This window comes from Dendrobates tinctorius, unplaced genomic scaffold, assembly GCF_039654945.1.
Source record: "Dendrobates tinctorius isolate UK_male_01 unplaced genomic scaffold, ASM3965494v1 ptg000046l, whole genome shotgun sequence".
Lineage (NCBI taxonomy): Eukaryota > Metazoa > Chordata > Amphibia > Anura > Dendrobatidae > Dendrobates > Dendrobates tinctorius.
In genome coordinates, this window is record NW_027361714.1 from 68249336 (window position 1) to 68272156 (window position 22821).

The following is a 22821-nucleotide window of genomic DNA, read 5'->3' on the forward strand; positions in this document are numbered from 1 at the left end:
TGTAAGCGGAGTTTGTCATGCGCAGTGGCTCCCCCATACCAGACTATCAGAGAGGAACAAATCACAGATCTGATGACAGCATTATGATTATGATGACAGCATCCAGGACGGGGGGCTATTATTACAGGATATGGGACATAATTACAGGTATCTAGAACACAACTTGAACAATTTTTGGAATCCATGGTGTCACGGTTCCATCCCTCAGTGTGTCTAGGATGCAGTCACTCAGCAGTCCAATCTGGTACAGGTGCATGCTGAAGCTGTCAGTACTTTGACAGTTCATTTGTCCAGTCTGGCACAGGGGCTTGCTGAGCTTTTAGTGGGTTGATTGACAACTTGGCCGTCCAATCTGAGACTGGGAGGTAATGGCTGTCTCCAGATATTTATTGTCACAGGTGATTGCCAGGCTACTTACTGTTACTGGGCTGTTTCTCCCAGACCCCTGCCAGACATACATTCATTTACTGTGTGGTTTGTCTGTCCATGCCTTGAGTTCTGTTTATCAATCTTTTGTTGCCTGATCTTGGACCTCGTTCTGACCATCCGTCTGTTTAACCCCACCTGCTCTGATCCACTATATTCCTGGTATTCTGACCTCGGAACATTACCTGAGTACACCTTTGTCTCTTCTTTCTGTTTATGATGTACACTCCTGGCTTCTGACCTTGGACTCCTTGACTATCCTGACTCACAGCTTGGCCATTAGAAGTGACTAAGCGTCACACATTGGTTATACTCTATCTATATCTCTCAACCCTATGAGCTGCATCAGGGCTTCAGGTCTATATTGCTTAACACAGACCAAAGACATTTTTGACTTTGCACAGCTTTGAATTACTTGTCATACTTTAAAGAGGTTGTCCCTTTTCAGAAAATCTTGGTCCCCAGGTGCAGTTTCTTATAAAAAACAAAAACAAATTATGCACAAATGCTTTGTTCTCTGCTCTGTCTCTGAATACATCTCTGCCATTGCTATAGTTGTCCAGAATGGACTGCAGCGCTAACATCACTTCAGCAGCTAGGCAGTCAGAGAGCTCAATGGCTCTATGTGGGATATTCCATCTACACAGACAGGGCAGTCGATGTCACCGATTGATTGCTGTGCTGTTGACATGATGTCATTGCTGCAGCAATTTTCAGACACTAAGAGCAGAGGAGAAGACTCAATGCTGAACCCTAGAATTCAGAATGACAAGCAGTTTAGAGTTTTTTTATATAGCAAACTGCACCCTGGGACCAAGATTTTTTTAAAGAATGTCAACATACAGTACAGTTTTTATGATACAACTCTCAGCATACACGCATGATAAGAGTCACTGCTATTCCCAGGCCTCTTCCAAGGAAACCTTTCTGAAATGAATGTATACCATGCTCCCATTCAGTTAACTCTTCCACAACACAAATCCAAAGCTACAGGCCTAAGGGCAGCAAATTCACTGTTAGTGTCTGGATCTGTACCTTTTATATCCTCTTAGAAATTGTATAGGCTACACAGAGCCGTATTTGTCACAAAAGGGGGGACATTGTATTGGTATATGATGGAGGCAGTACAGTGTGAAGAGGAGATACAGTGGAAAGAGGGGGCATTTTGGGGAGATGTGCTGAAGATTGGATAGTATCAAAGCTATAGTTCCTAGCGTAGGTACAGTGTGTAGGAGAGACATTGCACTGGCCATAGTTGTTAAGGGGGATGGTTTGACCGCTATTGTTTATAAGAATTAGACAGCACGGCAGCCATAGTTTATGGGGTGGGATAGCGGGTATAGTACATAAGGAGGCACAGTGTGGAGGCAATATTTTAAGGGAGAGGCAGCCATATATCATATGAGGGACTGTGTATTCAGGGGCACAGCATATGGCTTATTTAGGGCTCAACAGGGACAGCTAATTTTATTCAGGTAGAATTATAATGACAGTTTTACTTTTAAGGTTAATGTGTCAGGATGTGCTACAGAAGAGCGGAGAAAAGGGACGTCTGCGGAGATTAGCTCTGGCATCAGAAGCAGAAGAAGAAAATGAGTGAGCAAGTACAATTGGAGAAGATCTCAACTACAAGGCATCGGGATCTAAGGGTGTATTTACACTGGTCAAACGTGACACTTAAATGACTGCTGACTGGTTATAAGAAGTTGATCAAAGTCATCTAATAGCCTGCTTAGGCCAACAACACTTTCATGTGCACAAAGTGATTCTTAATATGATCGTTCTCTGCACATCGTTCTCAGCAACACATGTCTACACTGGATTATCTTCTGCCCAGAACGATGATATTTAAGCAAGCTAAAAAATGATTTCACTCAACATACTAATGTTTTGCTTATATATCGGGTGATTGGCATCCTGTTTAGATAGGCCGATAATTCAGCCTATGGAAATCCACTTTAAAGAGCAAGTAACTTTTGGAAGTTTTTTTTTATATGTTTTAGGAATTTTTATTCTAAGCAGATTGGTCTGGAACTCAGTCATGAGACCCCATCAATCACTCAAAATGCATATTAAAAGTGTGCAGTTCAGTAGAAAAGCTTACACAACAGAGTTCAGATGCAGTAGAAAACCATAGGCTTCTGCCTCCTAAGCTTCTCCCTTCTAAGAGGTCTTTTAAGCACCTTGTGGGAAGGCTGAGAACCCAGACCCCCCCCTGATCTGCACAAAGTGAAAGAGTCTAAAACATATAAAAAGATACTCTCTAAATGTTTAACAGTGCTATCAGGGGCAGGTTAGGATCAGCCAGTGCCCAAGGCAGTCAAAAGGGTATTGGCCCCAAAGCACCCGATGTATCACATGGCATGTTACATGATTCCCTTTGGTAGATCATGTGATAGGTGATGTGATTCTCGCTGTATCTGAAGATGTAAAATGAGAGAGACAATTTTTTCCCTTAGGTACAGCACTATGCATAATAGCAGATACTATGTAATAAGAAATGGTGCTATATAAAACAAGATGACACTATATAATATGTGACAGGTACACATTGTTTAAAGAGATGGTCTAAAACTACATTTTATTTTCATCCTAAACTTTCTGTGTTTAATGTCATAATTAGTGATGAGCGAGCATACGGGTAATGCTTGGTACTCGTCCGAGTATTGCTGTACTCACGATACTCGGTGAGCACGGAGCATTTCCAGGATTATTTGGCAGGAGCTCGGGTCCCCGGTCTGCATGTTTGGCGCTCTTTAGAACATAAATCAGCATGTCTGCCATGCACTGTAATGCCACAGCCATCTTGGTTGTGGTATTACACTGATTGGCTGGCCGGGCAGCGTCATCAGGTCTATATCAGACCAGGCGCTGCCCTGCTTGTCCCTGTCAGCTCCAAAATCACCAATGTAGGGAGACTTGCTGCAGCGATAGAGACAGAATTGGTAGGGTTTCACTTACTGTGGGTATATAATTGTTGAATACACAAATCCAGCTAAACCAACAGTCCAACTAAGGACTAATAATGGCAGGGTATATAGATATCAGTGATAGGTAGGCAGGCAGTGTATGTGGGTCTATAGGTATCAGTGCTAGGCAGGCAGGTATTGTATGTGGCATACTTTATTGCAAACAGCAATAGGGTCCATTCCATTACTGTCTGCTGCTGCCTATTACAGATATTGACAGTGTATACATAGCCCCAGGTATCAGTGACCAGGAATAATTTTTTGACATCTTAATCCTGATTATTTTATTCAAAAGCAATCCAGAGCACACTTTTTTTCTGTATTAGGTTGTTGACACTGCAGAATACAGCAAGATCCTTTTCATAGTACAGTGTGAAAATCCATCTATTTTAAACGGATTTGCCTGTCCCAGTGATCACATCTGAGTGCGCAAAAAATTCTGCCATTTTTGGGGTACTGTAAATTTTTTTGGAGTGTCTTATACAATTTCTTGACACCATTTTGATGCCAAGAAAATTTAGCGGTCAAAAAAATATTTAGCTTCAGGGCAGATATTTTCCACAGGGTTTTGTCTGCCACATGGATCGTATGTCATTGCGTTTTAAATTGTGTCATTTCAGGCCTCCATGCAATTGTTTTTGTTGTGTCTTAGCCTACTCATTGTCACAATTTTACTGGCCCAAAAAAATACAGGCCAGATATTTCAAAGTGTGGTATCTCAGTCACATGACTCAGCTATCTGTGGGCTAAAGATTGTGGCATTTCAAGCCTACATTGAACTATTTTGCTGTGTGCTACCCTAGTTAGTTACACTGTTTTGCTTTAAAAAAATAATACAGGTTGCATATTTTACTGTGTGGTTTCTCCATGACATGCTTCATCTATCTGTAGGCTACAAATTGTGGCATTTGAGGCTTCCATTCAACTATTTTTGCTGTGTGTTACCTTAGTTCTTGAAACGTTTTTCCTGTAAAAAAATAAAAATACAGGCTACATATTTTACAGTGTGGTATCTCCGTCACACACCTCATCTATCCATGGGCAACAAATTGTGGCATTTGAGGCCTTCATTAAAAAAATTTCTTATGTCTTTGCCTAGATATTGACACCAGTTTGCTGAAAAAAAATTGATACCTATAGGCCAGTTATTTTAAACTGTGGTTTTCACACACACGGATGACATAAGTTCGCTCCAAATTCAGCCATTTGTAGTGAACGTGGACAACATTGTAGTCCATTTAAAATTGGCAAGGCACCTGGCAAGGGATGGAGAAGTGGACGTGAAGGTGATGGTCCATGCAGAGGCCAAGGCCGTGGGCAAGCTGAAATTTTACCACAATAAACGCCCGACCTTCTTGTCCGAATTACTAGGGTAAGTAGTGTCGAAAGGTTGTTGGTTGGATAGCGGATAATGCTTCCAGTCACTTTGCCACTACTACCACCACCACCCTGTCTTCCACACGGTCAAGTCTGAGTAACCGTGAGTCTGGACCGCATATGCCTCACCCTGATCCTCCTTCCTCCCACCATGCTGAGTGCCAGATGACAATTGATCCCACACCTGGACACTCCGAAGAGTTGTTCATTTTTCCAATTATAGATTTGGGCCTCTCGCCCGGTCCACTTAAAGCATGTCAAGAGGTGACAGTGTGAAGGTGTCACAAGAGGTGGACGATGGTGAGACACAGTTGCCAGAAAGTCAGGAGGAGGACCAGGGTGTTGTGAGTTCATTTTCCCCTTCGTCACTGAGGTTTGGTGAACTCCCTATTCTGGTGAAGGAAGGTAATGAGCCTGATTATCAGGCACCTGAACCTGATGAGGATGACTGGCTGAGTGGAGTCACGGACTGGATATAAGGCTGCCGACGCCCTTCTGCCCTGCGGGTGGTTTCTCTGTGGACTTCTAGGACACCAGTCTGATTCCTGCTCCTCTAAGCTAAGTTTTTCTGCTTTGCCTGTTTGCATTAGTGTTTTGTTTTTGTTTTCCTTGCTTTTCTGGATTCCGCCATTCCCTGCTGGGGTGAGCTGAATCTCCTTTTGCCTGTAGCTCTGTCTTCAGAATATTCCTGAGTACTGACATAGCTTTTTTGAAGCCTAGCGTCTTCAGGGCCTTTTTCACTGTCAGTCTATTGGCTCTTATTTTCATAGGGTTTTTCACGGATTGCAGACAGCAGCCTTCCTGTCCTTTTCTATCTAGCTAGATTGGGCCCCGTCTTTGCTCAGTCTATCTTTCTGCCTGTGTTAGTGTTTTCATCTTGCTTTACCGTCATTATATGTTGGGGGCTGCCTATTGCTTTGGGGTCTGCTCTGGGGCAGTTTAGTTTCCCCGTTCTTTCTTTAGGCCTAGCTATTTCTCCGGCTGTCTAGGGCATCGTAAGAACCCCCCACGGCTACTGTTAGTTGTGTGGTAAGATCAGGGATCTGCAATCTGCACAGTTACCCACTTCTCTCGTTTTCTGTGGCTTAGCTTGTTTTGTTTTTTTTCTCCTCGGCGACCCATTCATAACAGAATCACCCGCCATACCGCAGATACTAGGGTACTCAATAGCAGGAAAGAATTGTGTTTAAAAAAAAAAAAAAAAGTGTGCGTATATTCTTTCCTCTATATCTCTGAGGCCGTAGGGGGAATTTTTTTTTCTCTCAATGGAGATAAAGCAATTGTCTGATCGTGTGGAGCAGCTTGCTGCGGAAGTGCGGGGAATTTCCGCCTACCTTGCTCGTTCGCATGCTGTTGAACCAAAGATCCCTACACCTGATGTATTTTTTGGGGATCGATCTAAATTTTTGAGTTTCAAAAATAATTGTAAATTATTTTTTGCCTTGAAGCCTAACTCGTCAGGGAGCTCCACGCAGCAGGTTAAAATTGTCATCTCTTTGCTGCGTGGCGATCCCAAGGATTGGGCGTTTTCTTTGAAACCAGATGATCCTATTCTGACTAATGTGAACGCATTCTTTCAAGCTTTGGGGTTGTTGTATGACGAACCTAATGCTATTGATCAGGCTGAAAAGACCCTGTTGGCATTGAACCAGGGTCGAGATTCTGCAGAGTTGTACTGTCAAAAGTTCCGAAAGTGGGCGGTCCTTACTACCTGGAATGATGATGCCTTGGCTGCTCTCTTTCGGAAGGGTTTGTCAAGAGCCGTAAAAGATACTATGGTGGGATTTCCTGTTCCCTCTGGTCTGGACGATTCTATGTCATTAGCCATTCAGGTTGATCGGCGTTTACGTGAACGCAGGATTACACGAGAGGTATTGCTACCGGTTGAACAGACGTCTGAACCTATGCAATCTGATAGAGTTTTGCCTAAGGCGCAACGTCAGGAGTTCAGAAGGCGTAATAAGCTGTGTTTTTTCTGTGGAGATGCCTTGCATATTATTTCTGTTTGTCCTAAACGAGAGAAACGTTTTGCACACACGTTTTCTGTTGGTGGTGTTCAACCTAAGTTTCTTCTGGCAATTACTCTGATCTGCACCCTGTCGACATTTTCCGCCAAGGCTTTTGTGGATTCGGGAGCAGCGCTAAACCTAATGGACTTGGATTTTGCTAAACTTTGTGGATTTCCGATGACACCTCTGCAGACGCCTATCCCTTTGAGGGGGATTGATGCTACTCCTTTGGCTAAAAATAAACCTCAGTTTTGGACCCAGGTGGTCATGCGGGTCGCCCCAGACCATCAAGAAAATTGCAGATTTTTGGTGTTGCATGGTCTGCATGATGCCGTTGTTCTGGGGTTTCCCTGGTTGCAAATTCATAATCCAGTTTTGGATAGGAAATCTGTGTCTGTGGTGAGTTGGGGTTGTCGGCGTACCTTTAGTGAGGCTCTGGTTTTTTCCACCTCTCCTCAGTCGTATGATGTTCCTGACTATTTGGTGGACTTTTATGATGTATTTAGTGAGAATGAGTCTGCGTCCTTGCCTCCTCATAGGAGTTATGACTGCAATTGAACTAAGCCCGGGGTGTAAATTTCCCAAGGGTCGGCTCTTCAATTTATCTGTACCCGAGCACGAGGCTATGCGGTCCTATATTAAGGAGGCGTTGGAGAAGGGTCATATTAGACCATCCTCTTCACCCTTAGGTGCCGGGTTTTTTTTTGTGGCCAAAAAGGATGGTTCTTTAAGGCCTTGTATTGATTATCGTGCCCTCAATAAAATTACTATTAAATATCAGTATCCGTTACCCCTGATTTCGGATCTATTCTCTAGAGTTAGAGGTGTTGCTGGTTTACCAAGCTTGACCTCAGGGGGGCGTATAATCTTATTCGCATTAAGCAGGGGGATGAATGGAAGACGGCGTTTAATACTCCGGAGGGACATTTTGAGTACCTGGTGATGCCTTTTGGGCTCACTAATGCCCCTTCTGTCTTCCAGTGCTTCATGAACGATATTTTCCGAGACTTTGTCGATAAATTTTTGATTATCTATCTGGATGATATTTTGATCTTCTCCAAGGATTGGGATTCTCATGTGGAACATATTTGGACTATGTTCCGGATCTTGAGGGAGAATTCCCTGTATGTCAAAGGATCGAAATGCCTTTTAGGAGTACAGAGGATTTCATTTTTGGGATTTATTTTGTCTCCGTCAACTATTGAAATGGACCCGGCCAAGGTACAGGCCATTTATGATTGGGTTCAGCCCACTTCTTTGAAGGCTCTCCAGAAGTTTTTGGGTTTTGCTAATTTTTATCGGAAATTTATAGCAAAATTTTCTAGTATTGCCAAGCCATTGCCTGATCTGACTAAGAAGGGTGCTGATGTGTTGAATTGGTCTCCGGAGGCTGTTGCTACCTCCGCCCCGGTTTTGCGGCAACCTGATGTCTCACTGCCGTTCCAGGTAGAGGTGGATGCTTCTGAGATTGGTGCAGGAGCTGTTTTGTCCCAAAAGGATCCTGTAACAGCTAAAATGAATCCCTGTGCTTTCTTTTCCCGAAAGTTCTCTGCATCTGAACGTAACTATGATGTGGGGAATCGGGAACTGTTGGCCATGAAATGGGCATTTGAGGAGTGGAGACATTGGTTGGAGGGAGCTAAACATCAAGTTGTGGTCCTCACTGACCACAAGAATTTGATTGATCTAGAGTCTGCTGTCATGATCTGACAGTTTTAAATTGGACAAAGTGAATTTTTTTTACTTTGTCAAGTGCAAAGTGTGACGTGATTGCCCCCGGTGGCCATTAGAATTATCACACGTGGTGTCTTTCATTCTAAGTTGCCCGGTGGTGGGGAGTGGTATCGCACCTTAGTGTTAGGTTTAATTTGTAATTATAAATCAGGTGTTAGGCTCTATAAATGAGTCTCAGGGTATGCAATCATTGTTGGTGATAGTTGTTCATTTGCAACCAACCTTGGTGGTGGAAGGAGCTGGAGAGATTGCTCAGCTCAATCTGAGTCCTGGTGTGGAAGGAGTCACAGAAGGGAGTTCTTTGCAGCGCTGACTGAACTTGGTGGCAGCTATTCAGGAGGAAGGCTGCAGTCGGTTGCTGGACTCTGTGCTGGAGCATTTGCACAGAGAGAGCTAAGTTTTCTATTTCCCCTGTTTGTGACTTTCTTTATGTGTGATCTAGTGCAGTGGTGGGATTAGTTTCCGCACCGGCCAATGCCCTAGCGAGGGACTAGGTTCAGGGCGAGTCAGGGCATAAGGTTCGCGTGCGGCGACAGGTGCGGAGCCTGTATAGGGAATGTAAGGAGTGCAGGGACGCTGCCTCAGGGGAGCTCAGGAGGTCTCCACGTCCCTATTCCCTATTACAGGGCCCACCACTGTAATTGTTCCTGTGTTTCCCCTTATTGTTTAAATTCGCCCCGCTGGAGGCGCTGTATCCAGGGTCACATGTGTCATAAATTTGCCCTGCTGGAGGCGCTGTGTCCAGTCACACGTTGACCGTTACATTATCACCAACCATAAAAAATTTTTTTCTGCTGAGCTATGGACCTAATGCAAACCTTTACCCAGGTACTGCAGACCTTTACTGAAGAGATTAGGGGGCTGCGCGGTGAGATGGTGCAGCAACTGCAGCTGTTGGTGGGCTTTGGAGGTTTGATTCAGGCACAGGCTCAGCCAGAACCCAAGATATCTCTCCCAGACCGGTTTTCTGGAGGGAGAGATCAATTCTTGGTATTTCAGCAAGCCTGTAAATTATATTTCAGGCTGCGCCCTCGTTCTTCAGGGAGCGAAGAGCAACGGGTGGGAATCATTATGTCCCTTTTGAAGGGGGATCCCCAATCCTGGGCCTTCTCCCTGCCGGACGATTCACCATCTTTAGAGTCTGTGGACGAGTTTTTTGCGGCTTTGGCGCTTGTGTATGGGGATCCTGATGGTGTCTCTCTGGCGGAATCCCGACTCCGTAGGTGTAAACAGGGAGCCCGAATTGCTGAGGAGTACTGCTCTGAGTTTAGGAGATGGGCCACTAACACTCAGTGGAATGACCCTGCACTTAGGAGTCAATTTGTGCAGGGTCTGTCTCCTAAGTTGCAGGACACTCTGGTGCAGTACGCCGCCCCCAGGTCGCTGGAGGCCGCCATGTCCCTTGCCATCCGGGTGAATAGACGCCTTAGGGAAAGACATACACAAAATGTGCCCCCTGTAGTCATCTCCGGGGGGGAGGACCCCCCGGTACGGTTGGTGGAACCCAGGCAGCCCGGTGTTGTTGGTACAAATAGGGGGTTGCCTGGGGTTCGTCGTGGTGGGGGGTATGCTTTTCCTGTGGGAAGCCGGGCCATTTCATGGGAGCCTGCCCAGGGCGTGCCAAGTCTCCGGACAAACCTATGCAAGTAGGAGGTGTTGGGTTGTGTTCAGGCCTGCCTACGGTTCAGGGAGTGGTGTCGGCATGTTTTTCCTGTGGGCAGACTGGTCATTTCCTTAAGGCATGCCCATTACGTGCCAAAATATCTGTGTCATCTCAGAAGCCGCAGACCCCTGGTCGTTTGGAAGGAGGCAACCAGGGAGTGTACATTATCTCCATTTTGCCCTCCCAAGGTATTATGTCAGCAGAAGTGTTGGCTGGCGGGGTACCGGAGGTGGTACCGGTGCTTGTGGACAGCGGAGCAGGAGTCAGTCTGGTGGATGCTCGTTTTGTCCAGACTCATGGCCTGAAGTGTAGGACGCTGGCCCAACCTATAAGCGTCCAGGCCATTAACTCTGTTCCACTGAGCCAGGGGAGCCTTACCCAAGTCGTAGAAAACATCCATCTGCGTATAGGACATCATGAGGAGTCCTTGTCATTCTACGTCTTGGAGGGAATGCCAGTACCTATCGTTTTAGGCTTCCCTTGGCTGAAAAAACACAACCTGGGGATAGATTGGCGAGCTAGGGAAGTAGTCAGCTGGGGGCAGTCGTGTGGGGGCTGCTGCCTTGGGACTACTGTCTCTGCCGTCTCTCTTCAGGGGACCCCTTCCTCTCCAGTGAGAGCAGCGATTGTGCGGCGGGGGAGTAGGGGCAAGTTTCAGCCCTCGCCGCTAGCAAACCCTGTGAGGCGCAGACCTCGTGGTGGAAAGGGTTGGAGGGTGGTGTACCCTATGGTGTAGTGCGGGGGTGTGAGTGTGGTGACACAGGGGGACGCCTCTGTTATCAGGTCCAGAATGAGTTCACCAATTTTATGACAAACGAATGTGTGCAATAAACGTTCAGGTCCGGACCTGTGTGTGAACGAGCGTGTAAGGGTGCCACCAAAAAACATCTTGTGGAAGTGTGTTGTGGAGCCTGATCAGCTCATAACAAACAAACATACACATACATAAACTCGTTCCCCAGGTCGGCGCTGTGGAGATTAGTGGTGCCTCCAAAATAAACTTTATTACCAATACCAGCTGTGTGTTTGTAATAAATTTGAATTCAGGTGATGGTGGGGTGAACTCAGGGTCTGGGCATCCCCGCTGTAGGTGTTTCCCTAATGAGGGGTGGTCTTGAGGGTCCAGAGGCCCCTCATTAAGGAGGGGGTACTGTCATGATCTGACAGTTTTAAATTGGACAAAGTGAATTTTTTTTACTTTGTCAAGTGCAAAGTGTGACGTGATTGCCCCCGGTGGCCATTAGAATTATCACACGTGGTGTCTTTCATTCTAAGTTGCCCGGTGGTGGGGAGTGGTATCGCACCTTAGTGTTAGGTTTAATTTGTAATTATAAATCAGGTGTTAGGCTCTATAAATGAGTCTCAGGGTATGCAATCATTGTTGGTGATAGTTGTTCATTTGCAACCAACCTTGGTGGTGGAAGGAGCTGGAGAGATTGCTCAGCTCAATCTGAGTCCTGGTGTGGAAGGAGTCACAGAAGGGAGTTCTTTGCAGCGCTGACTGAACTTGGTGGCAGCTATTCAGGAGGAAGGCTGCAGTCGGTTGCTGGACTCTGTGCTGGAGCATTTGCACAGAGAGAGCTAAGTTTTCTATTTCCCCTGTTTGTGACTTTCCTTATGTGTGATCTAGTGCAGTGGTGGGATTAGTTTCTGCACCGGCCAATGCCCTAGTGAGGGACTAGGTTCAGGGCGAGTCAGGGCATAAGGTTCGCGTGCGGCGACAGGTGCGGAGCCTGTATAGGGAATGTAAGGAGTGCAGGGACGCTGCCTCAGGGGAGCTCAGGAGGTCTCCACGTCCCTATTCCCTATTACAGGGCCCACCACTGTAATTGTTCCTGTGTTTCCCCTTATTGTTTAAATTCGCCCCGCTGGAGGCGCTGTATCCAGGGTCACGTGTGTCATTAATTCGCCCTGCTGGAGGCGCTGTGTCCAGTCACACGTTGACCGTTACATCGGCTAAACGCTTGAACCCTAGACAAGCTAGGTGGGCCTTGTTTTTTACATGTTTTGATTTTGTGGTCTCTTTTCTTCCTGGAACTAAGAATGTCAAGGCAGAAGCCCTCTCTAGGAGTTTCTTTGCTGATTCTCCTGTGGTGACCAAGCCTGCTACCATCTTAGGCGAAGGGGTAGTTCTTTCTGCCATCTCGCCCGATTTGAGACTTGCTCTGCAAGAGTTCCAGGAGGACAAACCTGAGCGTTGTCCCAGTGGAAAGTTGTATGTTCCTGACCAGTGGAAGAAGAGAGTGATGTCTGAAGTTCATTCCTCTGCATTGGCTGGTCATCCAGGTATTTTTGGTACTAGAGATCTGGTGAGTCGCTCTTTTTGGTGGCCCACCTTGTCTCATAATGTCAGGAATTTTGTGCAGTCCTGTGGGACTTGCTCCCGGTCTAAATCTTGTTCTCGTTCTAGTGGGTTGTTGATGCCTTTGCCTGTCCCCAGGAGGCCATGGACCCATATTTCAATGGATTTCATCTCTGATATGCCGGTCTCTCAAAGAATGACTGTTTCATTCCATTGGTCCCCAGTTTAAGATTGGTGATATGGTGTGGTTATCATCAAAAAATATTGCTATGAAGGTGGCTTCTCCTAAGTTTAAGCCTAAATTTATTGGACCTTACAAGATTTTGGATATTATTAATCCGGTCTCTTTCCGTTTGGCTCTTCCTGTCACATTTAAAATCCATAATGTGTTCCATAAGTCCTTGTTGAAGATGTTTGTTGAACCAGTTGTTCCGGGGGTGGCACCTCCGGAACCTGTATTGGTTGAAGGTAACATGGAATATAAGGTAGAGAAAATACTGGATTCCCATCTGGCTAGACGGAGACTCCAGTATTTGGTTAAGTGGAAGGGTTATGGTCAGGAGGATAATTCCTGGGTCTCTGCCTCTGATATTCATGCCAAAAGATTGGTGCGTGCCTTTCATCGGGCTCACCCGATGGCGTGGTTGGCGGGGTTGAGGGTTCGGTGACCCCTCCTCAAGGGGGAGGTACTGTTGTGAGTTCATTTTCCCCTTCGTCACTGAGGTCTGGTGAACTCCCTATTCTGGTGAAGGAAGGTAATGAGCCTTATTATCAGGCACCTGAACCTGATGAGGATGACTGGCTGAGTGGAGTCACGGACTGGATATAAGGCTGCCGACGCCCTTCTGCCCTGCGGGTGGTTTCTCTGTGGACTTCTAGGACACCAGTCTGATTCCTGCTCCTCTAAGCTAAGTTTTTCTGCTTTGCCTGTTTGCATTAGTGTTTTGTTTTTGTTTTCCTTGCTTTTCTGGATTCCGCCATTCCCTGCTGGGGTGAGCTGAATCTCCTTTTGCCTGTAGCTCTGTCTTCAGAATATTCCTGAGTACTGACATAGCTTTTTTGAAGCCTAGCGTCTTCAGGGCCTTTTTCACTGTCAGTCTATTGGCTCTTATTTTCATAGGGTTTTTCACGGATTGCAGACAGCAGCCTTCCTGTCCTTTTCTATCTAGCTAGATTGGGCCCGTCTTTGCTCAGTCTATCTTTCTGCCTGTGTTAGTGTTTTCATCTTGCTTTACCGTCATTATATGTTGGGGGCTGCCTATTGCTTTGGGGTCTGCTCTGGGGCAGTTTAGTTTTCCCCGTTCTTTTAGGCCTAGCTATTTCTCCGGCTGTGATCGAGGGGTCTAGGGCATCGTAGGAACCCCCCACGGCTACTGCTAGTTGTGTTGATAGGTTCAGGGGTCTGCAATCCGATAGCTGCCAACTTCTCTGGTTTTCTGGACTTAGCTAGCATATCTGTTTTTGCCTCCTACGGTGACTCAATCATAACACCAGGGTGCAGAAGTGGAAGACAAGGTTTTGGATGATATAGTAACTGACCCAAGCTGGCAGGAGGACATGCAGAGTGAGGACAGCAGCGCACAGGGGGAGGGAGGCGTAGCACCCCAACAGGCAGGAAAAATCAGTGTGGTGGCTGCACACAGAAGGCGGGCAACCATTCCCTCTAACACCAACACAACGGAAGTTACCAGTCCAACTGTTAGGTCTTCCCAAGTCTGGTTGTTTTTTAAAGACTCTGCTGATAACCCCAAAAAGGCCATTTGCACCACCTGCCAGGCCAGAATCAGCAGGAGTAGTAAAACTACCAGTCTGACCACCACCAGCATGATCAGGCACATGGCAGCAAAGCACCTGACTTTGTGGGCTGAACCCCAGGGTCCAGGAACAGTGTCTGCGGGTGACACCACTGCTTCTTCCACTGTTGTGCATGCAAGCCAATCACCTGTCCATGGTGCCTGCGAAGATGCCTCCTGCCGTGCACATGTCATTGCACACACTCAACTAGCACCATCAGCAAGCACATTAGGGTCCTTGTCCCAGCTCAGCAATCAGTTGTCCATACCTCAGTCCTTGGAACACAAGCACAAATATGCAGCCAACACCCCACATTACTAAATTCCCACATTTTGCGACTGCTTGCGCTCGACATGTTGCCATTTAGGAAGCTTTCCACAACGTGATGGCGGCAGCTGTCCTTCGGTACTCGGTCCCCATCTGCCACTCTTTCTCCTGGTGTGCCGTCCTCGAATTACAGAAGCATGTGTACCACAACATTAGCCATGCCCTCAACAATGCAGTTACTGGGAAGTCCACCTAACCACGTACACATGGACAAGTGCTTGTGGGCAAGGATGGCACATCTCACTGATGGCACACTGGGTTAACATAGTGGAAGCCGGGACACAGTCGGACCTTGGGATGGAACACATCCTCCCGACATCGAGGATTGTGGGTCCTACCTCAATCAGGGTTGCCCCCACAGTCTACAGCTCCTGCACCTTCTCCTCTTCAGCCTCCATTTCCAAAATGACCACATCAGTCACAAGCTGGAAGCACTGTAGAACTGCCTCAGGCAAGCGGCAACAGGCTGTGCTGAAGCTAATATTCTTAGGTGACAAACCGCACAATGCTGAAGAGTTGTGGACAGCTCTGAAATAACAGGCAGATATGTGGCTGACACCGCTGAACCTACAGCCAGGCATGGTCATATGTGACAGTGGCCGAAACCTGGTGGTGGCTCTGAGGCGAGGCGAGCTCACACACATACAATGCCTGGCACAGGTGCTTAACCTCGTGGTTCAGCAGTTTCTCAAAACCTACACGGAGCTGCCGGATCTGCTTGTCAAAGTATGCCGCGTACTGCATCTTCCAGCTCACCGACTGTTGTATGATGTCTCCACGCATTGGAACTCTACACTGCAGATGTTGGAAAGGATTTTTGAGCAGAAGAGGGCAGTTGTTGACTGCCAGCATCAACAAGGCCATCGGTATTCAGTTTAGACTCCACAAATAAGACCTTAGGAGTTGACATGGATGTCAGATATATGAACCATCCTCCAAAACTTTGAGGCGTCCACCAAGATGGTGAGCGTCGCCATCTAACTTCTGTGTGTTCTGACATGCTCTCTGCTCACAATCAAAAAGGACACATTGCAGGTGTAAAATGATGTGATGGAGCAAGGAACCATAAAGAGTGATTACACACAGTCCAGCCTCATCTCATCCCATCATGGATTGGTTGACAATGAGGAAGAGGAGGAGGAGGAAGAATAGGAGCTACATTCATGCACTATAGATGGTACTACAAGCACAACTGTCATACCGTCTGTTCAGCGTGGATGGCCTGAGGACAGGGAGGAGGAGAAGGAGGAGGAGGAGAGCATGGTCAGTCGTTCTCTTGGTGAGGACATGGAAGTCTTGCCTGTTCAATCTGGCATGCATGGCTGAGTTTGCGTTATGCTTTCCCATGACCATCGCGTTCTCAAAATTTTGGGTGACAGTCATTACTTGTTGGTGACACTTCTAGACCCACGCTACATGGAGAACTTTCTATCTCTTATTACCAAGGTGGACAGGTCTACTAAAATGGGGCAGTAACAGAGGGCACTTGTTGCGGAATTGTTAAAAAAAATTCACATCTGAAAAAGCTGTCGGCAGAGGACACAGTTCATTGGACAACCAAGGAGTACAGTTGAGAGAGACACAACTCCAATCCAGCAGAGGCAGGGGAACACTGTCAAAGTTCTGGGAGAGTTTTCTGAGACCCTCCCATTGCACAGGCCCTGAGGCGCGAGTTAAGGTACTGTCACGCTTAGCGATGTACCAGCGATCCCGACCAGCGATATGACGCGGTCAGGATCCCTGTTACATCGCTAAGTGGTCACTGGTGAGCTGCCACACAGGCAGATCTCACCAGCGACATCGCAGGGGTCGGGGGTCGCTACTTACCTGTCAGACGAGGCGATCCTGACGTCCTTCCGCCCGCGTCCACGCGTCGCTCGTCATCACAGCAGGAAGCCCCATCAGGAAGCTGACGACGAGAAACGGTCAAGGATGTTCTCGCGCGATCAGCGATAACCAGCGGGGGAGCGGTCGGAGGTAAGTATCACACATAGCGATATCGCTAGCAATATCGCTATAACGTCACAAAAACCAGTGATGTTATAGAGATATCCTAATGCCTTAGGATAACATGTCGGGATACCCCTGATGAGTCTGACAGAGACAAAACGCGTTGGGTGACATCTGTGGGGATCAGGTCGCTGATCTAGGCATCACTGAATGTGCTGAACCTGATAATCCCTATCTATCATGAGCACATGATAAAGCTAAGTACAGCGGTTTCTTTACTAAAGACTGCCATGAGGGCATAAGAATACAATATATGCTGGAGGAATATGCTCTGATACATTGTGCCCCAGGGGCAATTTGTAACTATTGCTGGCTAAAGAAAGCACACATGAGTGTACATTTATATTGATATATGGTGGATTTTATATTGCTGAATTTATGGTCCAAAATTTTGTTTGAAGGTTCATGGTTCTAACAGAGACCTTACTATGTGGATGACCCACAGTTATTAGATAGGTCCAGAAACTTATATTTATTGTGCCTTTATCCGATGAAACATATGGACCATCATTATAACTATTTGCTGTCCTTTGCCAAAGGACAATAAGGCGGTACACAACGGTCTGTTTTTATCAAGAGCACGTTACACAAGCACTGTTTTCACTTGTTTGCGTCTTGTATTGCAACATTTGTTGCTTTTAAAGGGTTAAATAACAGTTATGTTTTATTTATAATTTCTACCAATTTGCTACACGATCAAGCTGGACATGTGGCATGAACTGGCTCTCTATGCCTTGGAGGTCCTGGCCTGCCCTGCCACTAGCATTTTGTCAGAGTGAGTTTTTAGTGCTGCTGGTGGAATTGTAACTGATAAGCGCATCCGCCTGTCAACTGAAAATCCTGACAGGCTAACTCTTATAAAAATGAACAAGGGCTGGATTGGGCCAGATGTTAGCAGCGTCTTTTTTTGGGAGGTCTATTCCCATGCAACTCTTCACACCCACACATGGATATACGTTTCCTGATTTTGGCTATTTGCTGTTTTCCTCCTCCTCCTCATCCTCATCCTCCACCACCATATCACCAGGGTGACCGTGGTCCGTGATGCAACACCCACATAATTTTTATAAAGGGTGTTTATGATGCCCGTAAAAACAATTTGTTACACAGTGTGTTCCTGTATACCACCCAGGGGTAAATGATTGTCAGCCCATACACTTAGTGCATGGGCATTACAAGTATAAGAGACCCACTCCTTTCTAATGGGAACTTTTTTTATGAGGATCTCCTCCACGTCTCATCCAAGGGGCATTGGAGTGCCTTCAAATTTTTTCCAGCACTTGCATTCACTGCATAGGCAAATAGTATGGGAGACCCACTTCCTAATAATGGGAGCATTGTTTTCAGGAGGCCCTCCTGTACGTCTCTTCAAAGGGCTATTGGGGTGCGTCTAAATTTTGGCCAGGCCTTGCATTCACTGCATTGGCAAACAGTATGGGAGACCCACTTCCTAATAATGGAAACATTTTTTCATGAGGCCCTCCTGTTCGTCTCATGAAAGAGGTATTGGGGTACGTCCTAATTTTTGGCAGCTCTGCCACTCACTGCATAGGCAATAACAGTATAGGAGACCCACTGTTTAATAATGGGAACAACAAAGAATAGCCGGCTGATGAATCTTTAAGAATAGTGAGGGCCGACTGCTGGCCCTTTAAGAATAGTAAAGGCCGCCTGATGGCCCTATAAAAATAGGCTTTGTGACTTTCAGAGTCCCTCCTTCATAAATGAAACAGGATGTGTCTGATGATGTGTCACACACCAAATGGCCGCTAAGGTTGTAAAATGTTAAAATGATATTTCCCAGTGAATGCATTTGTCTTGGTTGAAAGCAATGCTAAGGGCACATACTCACTTGCGAGAGACTTGCATGATTCTCGTGCGAGTCTCTTGCATGAAGACTGGGCACTGCGCCGGCACTCGGACCGGAGCGTGCGGTTACATGTATTTCTATGCAGCCACATGCTCCGGTCCGAGTGCTAGCGGCAGTGCCAGGTTTTCATGAGAGAGACTCAAGCGAGAATCGTGTGATTCTCTCGCAAGTCAGTATGAGCCCTATAGTTCAAAAATGCATCAAAAACGCTATGTGTGAACATAGCCCAAGGTGAGGAGGTGCATTTTTGTTTTTGGTTATTTATTTTGCCTTATATACAAGTCGCTACCCTGGAAAGAATGTTCCTTAACATATTTCCCAGGAAAATCCATTTTGGTATCATTTTTGTATGTTTTATTGGGAGTCTATAGAAGTGGTGCAAGACTCTGACAACATTGTTCACAGCAGTGACCTAGGAGTCAGACATGCTTCAAGGGGTCTTCCCCATGATGTCACTTGAGTAGTGTTGAGCATTCCGATACCGCAAGTATCGGGTATCGGCCGATACTTGCTGTATCGGAATTCCGATACCGACTTCCGATATTTTTTCAATATCGGAAGTCGGCATCGGAATCGGAAGTTCAAAGTTGATTGACAGCCGAAATGACGTCATCATGATGCGCGGTGTGTGCGCATCATGATGCGCCGTCATTTCGGGCCTTCCGGGGGTTTCTGCCGGGGGTTTCTGCCGGCCTGCCGGGGGGCTGTGTGGGCCTGCCGGGGGGCTGTGTGGACTGCCCGGGGTCTGTACCGGCCTGCCGGGGGGCTGTGCCGGCCTGCCGGTGGTCTGTGCACCCTGTGGGGGTCTGTACCGGCCTGCCGGGGGGCTGTGCCGGCCTGCCGGGGGGCTGTGCTGATGTCCGGGGGTCTGTGCATGCATCGTCCGATGGGACTACAAGTCCCATCTGGCGATGCCTGCTACCATGACAGTGATTGACACATTAGCCAATGATGGGACAGTAGTAGTCCCATCATCTGGCTAATGTGTTAAATGTTAAAAAAAAAAAAAAATACTACATACATACTCCATACATACTACATGCATGCTACATACATACTACATGCTACATACATACCACATATATACTACATGCATGCTACATACATACTACATGCTACATACATACTACATATATACTACATGCATGCTACATACATACTACATGCTACATACATACTACATATATACTACATGCATGCTACATACATACTGCATGCTACATACATACTACATGCTACATACATACCACATATATACTACATACATACTACATGCATGCTACATACATACCACATACATACTACATACATACTACATACATACTACATGCATGCTACATGCTACATACATAACACATATATACTACTTGCATGCTACATACATACTACATGCTACATACATACCACATGCATACTACATACATACTACATACATACTACATGCATGCTACATACATGCTACATACATACTACATATATACTACATGCATGCTACATACATACTGCATGCTACATACATACTACATACATACTACATACATACTACATGCATGCTACATACATACTACATGCTACATACATACCACATATATACTACATACATACTACATGCATGCTACATACATACTACATGCTACATACATACCACATATATACTACATACATACTACATGCATGCTACATACAATACATACATAGACATACAGTACATATAACATAGAATAACATACTTACCAATACTTGTCACATTGTTCCCCGAAGCCATTGTCTTTTACGGAATAAATATTAACATAACAAACCACAAAAATACTCACCCACGATCCGAAGCAGTCCACGAGTGTGTCCCATGTGAGAGCCAGAAATCTTGATTGCTTGTTTCTGACCAAATACTTATTTTCCACCATAATATGCAAATAAAATGAAAAAAAAAAAACAGACAATGTGATTTTCTGGATTTTTTTTCTCAGTTTGTCTCCCATAGTTGAGGTCTACCTATGATGTAAATTACAGACGCCTCTCATCTTTTTAAGTGGTGGAACTTGCACTATTGCTGACTGACTAAATACTTTTTTTCCCCACTGTATATGTAGTATGTATGTTGCATGTAGTATATATGTAGTATGTATGTAGCATGTATGTAGCATGTAATTTTTTTTTTTTTTTTTACATTCAACACATTAGCCGGATGATGGGACTACTACTGTCCCATCATTGGCTAATGTGTCAATCACTGTCATGGTAGCAGGCATCGCCCGATGGGACTTGTAGTCCCATCGGACGATGCCTGCACAGACCCCCGAAGCCTGCACAGACCACCGGCAGGCCGGCACAGCCCCCTGTCAGGCCGGCACAGCCCCCCGGCAGGCCGGCACAGCCCACCGGCAGGCCGGCACAGCCCCCCGGCAGGCCGGCACAGCCCACCGGAGCCTGCACAGACCCCCTGGCAGGCCGGCACAGCCCCCCGAAAGGCCCGTACAGACCCCAGAGAGGCTGTACAAGGCAAAAACAGGGTTTTTCTTATTCCAATACCGGAAGTCCCATAGACTTGAATGGGACTTCCGGTATCGGAATCGGCGATGCCGATACTTTTTTTTAAGATCGGCCGATCCATTCCGATCCGATACTTTGAAGTATTGGACGGTATCGCTCAACTCTACACTTGAGCACTGTTCCCATAGATTTCCGCAATATCTAGTCCCTCTAAAGACCATCGGGGGGGCACAAAAATTTTCGTGTTTCCCATAGACTTTAAATTCAGCTTGTTGCTCGGGTCGCGTACGTGAGCCCATCACTAATCTTCATAAATGATTTAGATGAAGGAATTGAGGGTAAATTGATTACTTTCGCTGATGACACAAAGCTAGGAGGTATAGCTAATACTAGAAAATAAAGAGAGGTTTCAAAGAAACAAACAAACTGTTGGCAGCAACTAAGAGAATGTTTTTTATCAAGGAGAAATGCAAAGTACTACATCTATGCAAGAAAAATGAAAAAAGCTTATACAGAGTGGGAGGAATAGAGTTAAGAAAAAGCACATGTAGAAAAGGCTTGGGTATACTAATAGATTACAGACTGAACATGAGAGCTTGAGGAAGGTGAGTTTCAATGCTCCTTTCATTTGGTGTTGGTGCTATGTGGCAGCCATTTTTGCTGTGGTTTTGTGCTGGTGGGGCGAAGTGGTCTGGAGTCTTGGGGACTCTTGCAGCATGGGTGCTGTGAGGCACCAGGCTGTCCGCCCTGCCTGTGCATTATCAGTCGGTGAACGGCTCTGTTAGGGCGATAGGGACCCACTAAGAGGTTTTCTGTGACATTGAAGTGGACTTCATACAGTCTGATCAGAATGTTAAACTAAGAACCTCATGTTCAGTAATATACATTTTTGCCTAGCGGCATTAAATAAATGTATGATTTTTGGAGGTGCTGTACATTCTCTTTTTCAGCATATTGCATGTGTAAGAGGAGGAAGCAGTTTGTCCGATGCAGTGAGTAATCGGAGACAGAGAAGAGTTAACAGTTTTTACTAAACAGTCCTCACAGGGAGGCAATGAGAAAGGATAACAAGAACATGCAAAATAAACAGTGAACTTATCGGTTGAAGTTCTGGCAGGGGGCAGATGGAATATCTCCCGGCGACGTCACAAATGGCACACAAAGTCTCTGGCTCTGTTAGGCAGGAAGCAATAGCACCATTGCCCGACAGTGCCGAAGGATTCAGTCCTCTTTGTCTTTAATGCGCTGTAATGTGGAAACAATTCTCTGGAAGAATATCCCAGGAATGGTGCCGGGCACGGGTCGCAAGCACGTGCACTATCCACAATAGTTTGCGATCTCTCAGAATAGTCTCTAGGCTGTGCCTATGGTATCTCAAGTGAAATAACAGTATCCAAAGGTTTGAAAACAGACGGTAACTCAATAGCATCAGGGGTAATCTCTAAGTCAGCACACGGAGGTCTGGAAGCAGGGGAGTCATCAGTAGGGGCTGCTCAGAGGGAGTCAACCGTCTCCTGTCACCATCCCACCAAGTCTGCTCTGTTTCCGTGCTCAGGCCTCTTTAAGTACCCCACGCCCCCTGCTGTCTGACCAGATGGTTTCTCCCTCCCAGGAGAAATCTCTCCTGCTAGCAGTGGTGATTTTAACTAGCAGGAGACTGCAAAGAAAGAGGTCTAACCCATTTCTGCTCTCACTGGAAAGTTTGAGGAAGGTGAGTTTCAATGCTCCTTTCATTTGGTGTTGTTAGTATGGTGGCCATTGTTGTTGTGGTTGTGTGCTGGAGGGGCGGCACTGTCTGGAGTCATGGGGACTCAGTTTTGCAGCATGGGTGCTGCGAGGCAAGAAGCCGT